Source organism: Chiloscyllium punctatum, chromosome 9 (assembly GCF_047496795.1).
Source record: "Chiloscyllium punctatum isolate Juve2018m chromosome 9, sChiPun1.3, whole genome shotgun sequence".
Classification (NCBI taxonomy): Eukaryota; Metazoa; Chordata; class Chondrichthyes; order Orectolobiformes; family Hemiscylliidae; genus Chiloscyllium; species Chiloscyllium punctatum.
The window spans coordinates 32,099,367-32,109,364 of NC_092747.1; the positions used below are offsets into that span (position 1 = coordinate 32,099,367).

The 9,998-nt window shown below is 43.1% G+C and overlaps 1 non-coding gene across 1 annotated transcript; it reads right to left on the bottom strand.

Moving 5' to 3' along the window:
- Positions 1-3,624: 3,624 nt before the first annotated feature.
- On the bottom strand, positions 3,625-3,697 carry trnai-uau (transfer RNA isoleucine (anticodon UAU)). Its single transcript has one exon. It is a non-coding gene; the product is annotated as a tRNA-Ile (tRNA).
- Positions 3,698-9,998: the final 6,301 nt, after the last annotated feature.

Sequence of the window (9,998 nt, forward strand, 5' to 3'; positions counted from 1 at the left end):
CTTTACAAAGATAACTTGCAGTCACACACCGGCAATTGAAAAAGACCCTAATACAGCTAAATAAAGAAAATATTAAAGTCATTAAATGTATTTCTGTAAAAAAGCAAAATCAGCCACTGTGCAAAAATGCATTGTTGGCTGGGTAATGTGTTAAGCTAAGAACTTTGTTTTGCATTGTTTATTGCAAACCATAAGAGATATTTATTGCAGAGTATGCATTGACTTATAAGCTGCTTCTAACAAATCTAGGAGGGGAGGCAGAGGCACAGCAATAATATCACGAGGCTAGTAATGCAGCTTGCCAGATGAATGTTCCGGGGACACCGATTCTAATGCCATCATCCAAATTAGAATTCAAGGGAAAAGATCTGGAATTAAAAGCTAGGCCCTTGGTGCCCATATAATATTATCAAGTGTCATAAATAGACATCTGGTTCTCTAATGTGCTCTTCGAAAAGATAATCTGCCATCCAGGTCTGGCCTACATGTGTCTCCACACCCACAACATCCTTAACTGGCTGAGTAAGCCATTCAGTTCAAAAGCAGTAAGGAAAGGCCACATCCCTTGAATAAATAAATAAAAATAAAATTATAAGTCAATGAAGCATTTAACATTTTCAGGCCAGAGTTCATTGCAAGATTGAATTCTCCATATGGATTCCTGATGCACGTAGTTTAGTGTTGAGTCTTCTAAGGATAATATTTTACATATTTAGTACTTTATATTTCTAATTCTAGAGTATTTTTCAAATTCCCTATTTATTCCCCTTATCCCTCTCCTCTCACACAGTGAGATATCATATCTGAACCTGATGCTGTCTTGATCCAGTCTGACTGTGGATACATATCAATACACTCACCAATATCATTCAAAGCGGAATCACTGATTAGCTTATCTCATTTATAACTCAGGAGCGTTGAGGCCATATGTAGTATACTCAACACTTAACCTGGCTAAATATTCTGCAAGCACAGAATAGAATAAATTCTAATTGTAAGCAAGGTTTACATCATGAATAAAATGCATTTTTCTACTAACTCTCCAGAGGATTTGTCATTGGTTAAGAAAAAGAAGAAAGAATATGTAAGGTTTGGACAGGATAAATCGAGTGAATCCTCAAAAGAGTATACAGGAAGTCGGAGTATACTTAAGAGGGAAATCAGGAGGGCAAAAAGGGGACATGAGATAGCTTTGGCAAATAGAATTAAGGCGAATCCAAAGAGTTTTTACAAATACATTAAGGACAAAAGGGTATCTAAGGAGAGAATAGGGCCCCTCAAAGATCAGCAAGGCAGCCTTTGTGTGGGGCCGCAGAAAATGGGGGAGATACTAAATGTGTACTTTGCATCAGTATTTACTATGGAAAAGGATATGGAAGGTATAGACTGCAGGGAAATAGTTGGTGACTTGTTGCAAAATGTCCATATTACAGAGTGCTGGATGTCTTGAAACGCATAAAACTGGATAAATCCCCAGGACCTGATCAGGTGTACCCTAGAACTTTGTGGGAAGCTGGAGAAGTGATTGCTGGGCCTCTTGCTGAGATATTTGTATCATTGGTAGTCACAGGTGAGGTGCTGGAAGACTGGAAGATGGCAAATGTGGTACCATTGTTTAAGAAGGGTGGTAAGGAGAAGCCAGGGAACTATAGACCAGTGAGCCTGACATCAGTGGTGGGCAAGTTGGTGGGGGGAATCCTAAGGGTCAGGATATACATGTATTTGGAAAGGTAAGACTGATTAGGGATAGTCAACATGGCTTTGTGTACGGGAAATCATGTCTCACAAACTTGATTGAGTTTTTTGAGGAAGTAACAAAGAGGATTTATGAGGGCAGAGTGGTAGATGTGATCTATATGGACTTCAGTAAGGCGTTTGACAAGGTTCCCCATGGGAGACTGATTAGCAAGGTTAGATCTCACAGAATACAGGGAGAATTAGCCATTTGGATACAGAACTGGCTCAAAGGTAGAAGACAGAGGGTGGTGGTGGAGGATTGTTTTGCAGACTGGAGGCCTGTGACCAGTGGAGTGCCACAAGGATTGGTGCTGGGTCCTCCACTTTTTGTCATTTAAAAAAATGATTTAGATGGGAGCATAAGAGGTACAGTTAGTAAGTTTGCAGATGACACCAAAATTGGAGGTGTAGTAGACAGCGAAGAGGGTTACCTCAGATTACAACAGGATCTTAACCAGCTGGGCCAATGGGCTGAGAAGTGGCAGATGGAGTTTAATTCAGATAAATGCGAAATGCTGCATTTTGGGAAAGCAAATCTTAGCAGGACTTCTACACTTAATGGTAAGGTCCTAGGGAGTGTTGTTGAACAAAGAGACCTTGGAGTGCAGGTTCATAGCTCCTTGAAAGTGGAGTGACAGGTAGATAGGATAGTGAAGAAGGCATTTGGTATGCTTTCCTTTAGTGGTCAGAATATTGAGTACAGGAGTTGGGAGGTCATGTTGCGGCAGGACATTGGTTAAGCCACTGTTGGAATATTGCGTGCAATTCTGGTCTCCTTCCTATCAGAAAGATGTTGTGAAACTTGAAAGGGTTCAGAAAAGATTTACAAGGATGTTGCCAGGATTGGAGGATTTGAGTTATAGGAAGAGGCCGAACAGGCTGGGGCTGGTTTCCCTGGAACATCGGAGGCTGAGGGGTGACCTTATGGAGGTTTAAAAAATTATGAGGGGCATGGATAGGGTAAATAGACAAAGTCTTTACCCTGGGGTTGGGAGTCCAGAATTAGAGGGCATAGGTTTAGAGTGAGAGGGGAAAGATATAAAAGAGCCCTCCAGGGCAACCTTTTCACATAGAGGGTGGTATGTGTATGGAATGAGCTGTCAGAGGATGTGGTGGAGGCTGGTACAATTGCAACATCTAAGAGGCATTTGGATGGGTATATGAATAGGAAGGGTTTGGAGGGATATGGACCGTGTGCTTGCAGGTGGGACTAGATTGGGTTGAGATATCTGGTCGGCATGGACGAGTTGGACCGAAGGGTCTGTTTCCATGCTATACATCTCTGTGACTCTATTTCTGAAAGTATGCTGACAGTTTATAAGAGTCCAACTACAATTTTCAACATTCTTAAACAACACCTCAATTTCAAATGCTCAGCAGGTTTGGCAGCATCTGTGAAGAGAAATCAAGGTTAATGTTTTGGTTCCAGTGAACCTTTCTTTGGGTCACTGGACAAGCAACATTAACTTTGATTGCTCTTCACAGATGCTGCCTGACCTGCTCAGCTTTTACAGCAACTTCTGATTTTGCTTGTAGTTTACAGCATCTGCAGTGTTTCGGTTTTTACCTCAATTTCAAACATTTTCCAATAAGGCAAATTTACATTCCTTTCCAATCTAATAAAAGTATTCAAAAATATAATTTCCATACAAAATACATTAATATCAGAGGTGATTACTGTGAGTTAAAATGCTGACAAAAATAAACAGTTAAATATAATTGTTGTGATAAGCTGGACAAAGTGGATTGCATATAATTATCACCTTTACAGGGTGCATATAAATGAGAAGTAAGGGCAGCATGGTGGCTCAGTGATTAGCACTGTTGCTTCACAGCACCAGGGTCCCAGGTTCGATTCCAGCCTCAGGCAACTGTCTGTGGGGAGTTTGTTCCGGCCCAGTTTCGAACTGGAGACCTTTCGCGTATAAGGCGAATGTGATGACCACTACACTACAGAAACAAGTCTCAGCGGCCCGTTTGTCGAGGTTCATCCCGAGCACCACCGTGATGTGGGACTCCGTGCTCTACGGCCTGTTCACTGAGACGAACATCAACTGTGCCTGGAAGATCATCAACTCGGTGAAGGATGCTCTCTGGGCGGTCTGAAACCTGCTGATCTTCCAGCTGAAGGAGTTGACCCTGACTGAGTGTTGCAGACTGGCACATTCCCAGGTCCAGGACTACGTGTTGAGGGATGTGCTGAAGCTTGGGGCAGCTGCCGCCAAGGCGCGGTGGGGAAAGACCACCGTGTAACATCTGCCTGCCTATAGAAGAACAGGGGGTCCACGCAGTCATTTGAGCTCTGCTGACGCCTCAGCTAAAAATGTAATCGTACAGACCTGTAAATAGGAATGATGACTCTGTTTTGGTATGCAAACAAATGGAATGTTTATATGTGTATGGCATGTCCAACTGTGCAGACCATTGAAGTATTTTATGAATAAAGTATATTTTTGAAATAAAATTTTAAAAAGTCTGTGTGGAGTTTGTATATTCTCCCTGTGTCTCCGTGGGTTTCCTCCCACAATCCAATGATGCACAGGTTAGGTGAAATGGCCATACTAAATTGCCCATAGTGTTAGGTGCATTAGATTAGATTACAGTGTGGAAACAGGCCCTTCGGCCCTACAAGTCCACACCGACCTGCCAAAGCGCAACCCACCCATAACCCTACACTTACCCCTTACCATGCAATTTAGCATGGCCAATTCACCTGACCTACACATCTTTGGACTGTGGGAGGAATCCGGAGCACCTGGAGGAAACCCACGCAGACACAGGGAGAACGTGCAAACTCCACACAGTCAGTCGCCTGAGGCGGGAATTGAACCCGGGTCTCTGGTGCTGTGAGGCAGCAGTGCTAACCACTGTGCCATTGTGCCACCCAAAGGAAAACAGCTCCAGGTGACAGTGAACAATAGCAGAGGATGGTTTCGATCCATCGACCTCTGGGCTATGGGCCCAGCATGCTCCCGCTGCGCCAGTCAGTTCCCGCATTAGTCGAAGGGAAGTGGGACTGGGTGGGGTTACTCTTTGGAGGGTTGGTGTGGACTTGTTGGGCCGAAGGGAATCTAATCTAAACTGAAGAATAAAATATATTGGGGTGGTTCAGTGGTTAGCACTGCTACATCACAGCGCAAGGGACCTGGGTTCAATTCCCACCTCAGGCAACTGTCTGTGTGGAGTTTGCATATTCTCCCTGTGTTTGCATGGGTTTCTTCCAGGTGCTCCGGTTTCCTCCCACAGTCCAAAGATGTGCAGGTTAGGTGAATTGGCCATGATAAATTCCCCATAGTGTTAGATGCATTAGTCAGGGGTGAATGTAGGGGAATGGGTCTGGGTGGGTTGCTCTTCAGCGGGTCAGTGTGGACTTGTGGGGCCGGAGGGTCTGTTTCCACACTGTAGGGAATCTAATCTACTGTAAATGTAAAAGTTAGCATGAATATAATTAGACATAATCGTTAATAAAGATATTCTTGGTTTTAATTAAAGTATATTATTTATCTTCCTCTGTGACTAATGTAAGAAAAAGCCCTGTTTAATTTTAATTTAGACTCAAAGACTATAAAACATATGTATTTTTCCACACATTTGAAGAAGTGCTTTTTTTTAAGTCTAAAGCCTAACTACCTCAATTAATGCTTGCTCTACACATTTCTGAGGAACTTTGATAACTAGGAGATATAACAACAGGTTGCTCAAGTGGAAGAAGAAATTGCAGCAAAGGAAGAATGAATGTTCTGACCAAACTCCTGGCTAAATTTTCTGGGTAACCATGGAAATGCCACTCCTCGGCCCACCAGCCCATCTGGTTAAGGTACTGTTGTTCTCTGAGGTAACCTGCTTCACTGTCCACGACACCACCAATTTTGGTGTCATCAGAAAACTTCCGAACTATACCTCCTATATTCACATCCAAATGATTTATACAAATGACAAAAAGCAGTGAACCCAGCACCGAACCTTGCAGCACACCACTGATCACAGGCATCCAGTCCAAAAATAAATCTCTACCACCACCCTATCATCTCCTATCACCTGCTTTTCTGTGTACATGACATAGCTGGGCTATTTGCCATGTTTTTGGACTGGTTCCATTCTTGTAATTGTACTGGAACGGCTTGGCTAGGGAAGCACAAGTCTTCAGTATTATTGCCAGACTGAACAAGAATGGATTTGAGGATATTTTAAGTGAGTGGTGCCAATTGGCAGTCCTACGGCAAGTAAAAGATACCTGTGGATATGGGTAGGGGCAAGTAGATGGTGTGCACAGTACCACCACATGGCTCCCCGTTTACCTGATCAATTTCCCATCTTCCTCCTGTCAACTCACCCTTGGGACAGGGGTGGGTGGCATTCAGATTGATAAAATCACAGCCTATTCTTTAATGCAGATACTTTATATTATATAATTAAATGTCAAATATGATTGCTCCTGAACATTAGTTTTCTCCATTTTAGCATGTACAGATCTGACTTTAATTGTAACGTATTTCATGTCCAAATACCTAAAGAATGATGGAGAATTCCATGAGGTTCAGTCATGGAAACAGCAAAGAGATTATTTCAAAGTGAAGATTGTACTGTAAGTAATAGACTTTACAACAAAATCCATTCCCAGAAAACGGTGCTTTTAGCAAATACAACATAGAACAATGCAGCACAGAACAGGCCCTTCGGGCCTCGATGTTGCGCTGACCTGTGAACTATTTTCAGCTCGTCCCACTACGCTATCCCAAAATCATCCATGTGCTTAACTAAGGATTGTTTAAATCTCCCTAATATGGCTGAGTTGATGCCCTTACCACTCTCTGAGTAAAGAACCCTGCCTCTGACATCTGTCTTAAATCGATCACCCCTCAATTTGTAGTTATGCCCCCTCATGCACTCTGACATCATCATCCTTGGAAAAAGATTTTCACTGTCTACCCTATCTCATCCTCTGATCATCTTGTATGTCTCTACCAAATTGCCTCTTAGCCTTCTTCTTGCCAATGAGAACAGGTTCAAGTCTCTCAGACTTTCCTCATAAGGCCTTCCCTCCAGAAGAGCCAACATCCTCGTAAATCTCTTCTGCACCTTTTTCAATGCTCCCACGTCCTTCCAGAAATATGGTGACCAGAACTGTACACAATATTCCAAATGTGGCCACATCAGCGTTTTGTATAGTTGCAGCATGATATTGCGGCTCCAGAACTCAATCCCTCTACGAATGAAACCTAACACACCGTATGCCTTCTTAACAGCACTATCCACCTGGGTGGCAACTTTCAGGGATCTATGTACATGGACTCCAAGATCCCTCTGCACATCCACACTGCCAAGAGTCTTTCCATTGACACAGTACTCTGTCTTCCTGTTATTCTTCCCAAAGTGCATCACCTCACATTTAGCTGCATTGAACTCTATTTGCCACCTCTCAGCCCAATTCTGCAGTTTATCCAAGTCCCCCTGCAACCTGTAATATTCTTTCACACTGTCCACTACTCCACAGACTTTAGTGCCATCTGCAAATTTACTAATCCATCCACCTATGCCTGCGTCTAAGTCATTTACAAAAATGGCAAACAGCAGTGGTCCGAAAACAGATCCTTGTGGCTCACCACTAGTAACCGGACTCCAGCCTGAATATTTTCCATCTACAACCACTCGCTCCCTTCTTTCAGAAATCAAGTTTCTAATCCAATCTGCTAAATCACCCTCAATTCCATACCTCTGCATTTTCTCCAACAGCCTACCATGTGGAACCTTATCAAAGGCTTTACTGCCCAACCCTCATCTACATGCTTGGTCACCTTCTCAAAAACATTCAATGAGGTTTGTGAGACACAGCCTGCCCTTGTCGAAACCATGTTGACTATCTGAAATCAAATTGTTGCTTGCTAGATGATTATAAATCTTATCTCTTATAATCCTTTCCAAAACCTTTCCTACAACAGAAGTAAGGTTCACAGGTCGATAATTACCTGGGTCATCTCTGCTGCCCTTCATGAACAAGGGCACAACATTTGCAATCCTCCAGTCCTCTGGTACAAAACTTTTGACAGTGACAACTCAAATATCAAAGCCAAATGTTCTGCTATCTCCTCCCTAGCCTCCCAGAGAATCCTCAGATAAATCAGGGGACTTGTCTACTTTCACTCCTTCTAGAATTGATAACACCTGTTCGTAATTAACCTTGATCTTTTCTAGTCTAATATCTTGTACCTCATTCTTCTCCTCAACAATATTCTTATTCTCCTGAGTGAAAACCGATGAGAAATGTTCGTTTAGCACCTCTCCGATCCCCACAGGGTCCACACTCAACTTCCCACTTCTGTCTTTGATTGGCCCTAATTCTACCCTAATCAACCTTTTATTCCTCACATACCTATGTGAGGAATAAAATGGCAAACCTGGCAGACCAAGCATGCATTACGCACTATTTCTACTTTATGAAATAACCTTTCCTTTTTTGAAAAACCATGGATAAGCAGAGATTAGACTGTCAGTGGGTGACAGAAGCCTACAGCAGATTTTGCACACATCAGCAAATATGCGTATGGACGACATGCAAACAAAAGGACTTGACTGAATAGGTTTGATGACATTAAAAAAACAAAGATCTGAAGGTGCTGGAGATACGAAACAAACCAAAACAGAAAATGTTGGAGAAACTGTTCAGAATCTCTGAAGAAGGATCACCGGGCTTAAAACATTAACTCTGTTTTCTCTCTACAGATGCTGCCAGACTGTGAGTCATAGCATCGTAAATCTATACAGTATAGAAACAGACCCTTCAGTCCAACTCATCCATGCAGACCAGATATCATAAATAAATCTAGTCCCATTTGCAAGAATTTGGCCCATATCCCTCTAAACACTTCCTATTCATATACTCATCCAGATGTCTTTTAAAGGCGAGGGAAAAACGAGGACTGCAGATTCTGGAAACCTGAGTCTGGATTAGAGTGGTGCTGGAAAAGCAGAGCAGGTCAGGCAGCATTCAAGGAGCAGGAAAGGATGAGGTTTCTAAATTCTTGGAAGAGCAGGGTCGGATTAGAACAAGTCAACATGGATTTAGTAAGGGGAGGTCGTGCCTGACAAACCTGTTGGAGTTCTTTGAAGAGGTGACAAGTAGGTTAGACCGGGGAAACCCAGTAAATGTGGTCTACCTAGACTTCCAAAAGGCCTTTGATAAGGTGCCACACGGGAGGCTGCTGAGCAAGGTGAGGGCCCATGGTGTTCGAGGTGAGCTACTGGTATGGATTGATGATTGGCTGTCTGACAGAAGGCAGAGAGTTGGGATAAAAGGTTCTTTTTTGGAATGGCAGCCGGTGACAAGCAGTGTCCCACAGGGTTCAGTGTTGGGGCCACAGCTGTTCACATTATATATTAATGATCTGGATGAAGGGACTGGGGGCATTCTAGCGAAGTTTGCCGATGATACAAAGTTAGGTGGACAGGCAGGTAGTACTGAGGAAGTGGGGAGGCTGCAGAAGGATCTAGACAGTTTGGAAGAGTGGTCCAGGAAATGGCTGATGGAATTCAATGTGAGCAAATGCGAGGTCTTGCACTTTGGAAAAAAGAATACAAGCACAGACTACTTTCTAAACAGTGAGAAAATTCGTAAAGCCAAAGTACAGAGGGATCTGGGAGTGCTAGTTGAGGATTCTCTAAAGGTAAACATGCAGGTTGAGTCTGTGATTAAGAAAGCGAATGCAATGTTGTCAATTATCTCAAGAGGGTTGGAATATAAAAGCACCGTTGTGCTACTGAGACTTTATAAAGCTCTGGTTAGGCCCCATTTGGAGTACTGTGTCCAGTTTTGGTCCCCATACCTCAGGAAGGACATACTGGCACTGGAGCATGTCCAGCGGAGATTCACACGGATGATCCCTGGAATGGTAGGTCTAACATATGAGGAACGGCTGAGGATCCTGGGATTGTATTCATTGGAGTTTAAAAGATTAAGGGGAGATCTAATAGAAACTTACAAGCTAATACATGGCTTGGAAAGGGTGGACGCTAGGAAATTGTTTCTGTTAGGTGAGGAGACTAGGACCCATGGACACAGCCTTAGAATTAGAGGGGGTCAATTCAGAACAGAAATGCGGAGACATTTCTTCAGCCAGAGAGTGGTGGGCCTGTGGAATTCATTGCCGCAGAGTGCAGTGGAGGCCGGGACGTTAAATGTCTTCAAGGCAGAGATTGATAAATTCTTGATGTCACAAGGAATTAAGGGCTATGGGGAGAATGCAGGTAAGTGGAGTTGAAATGCC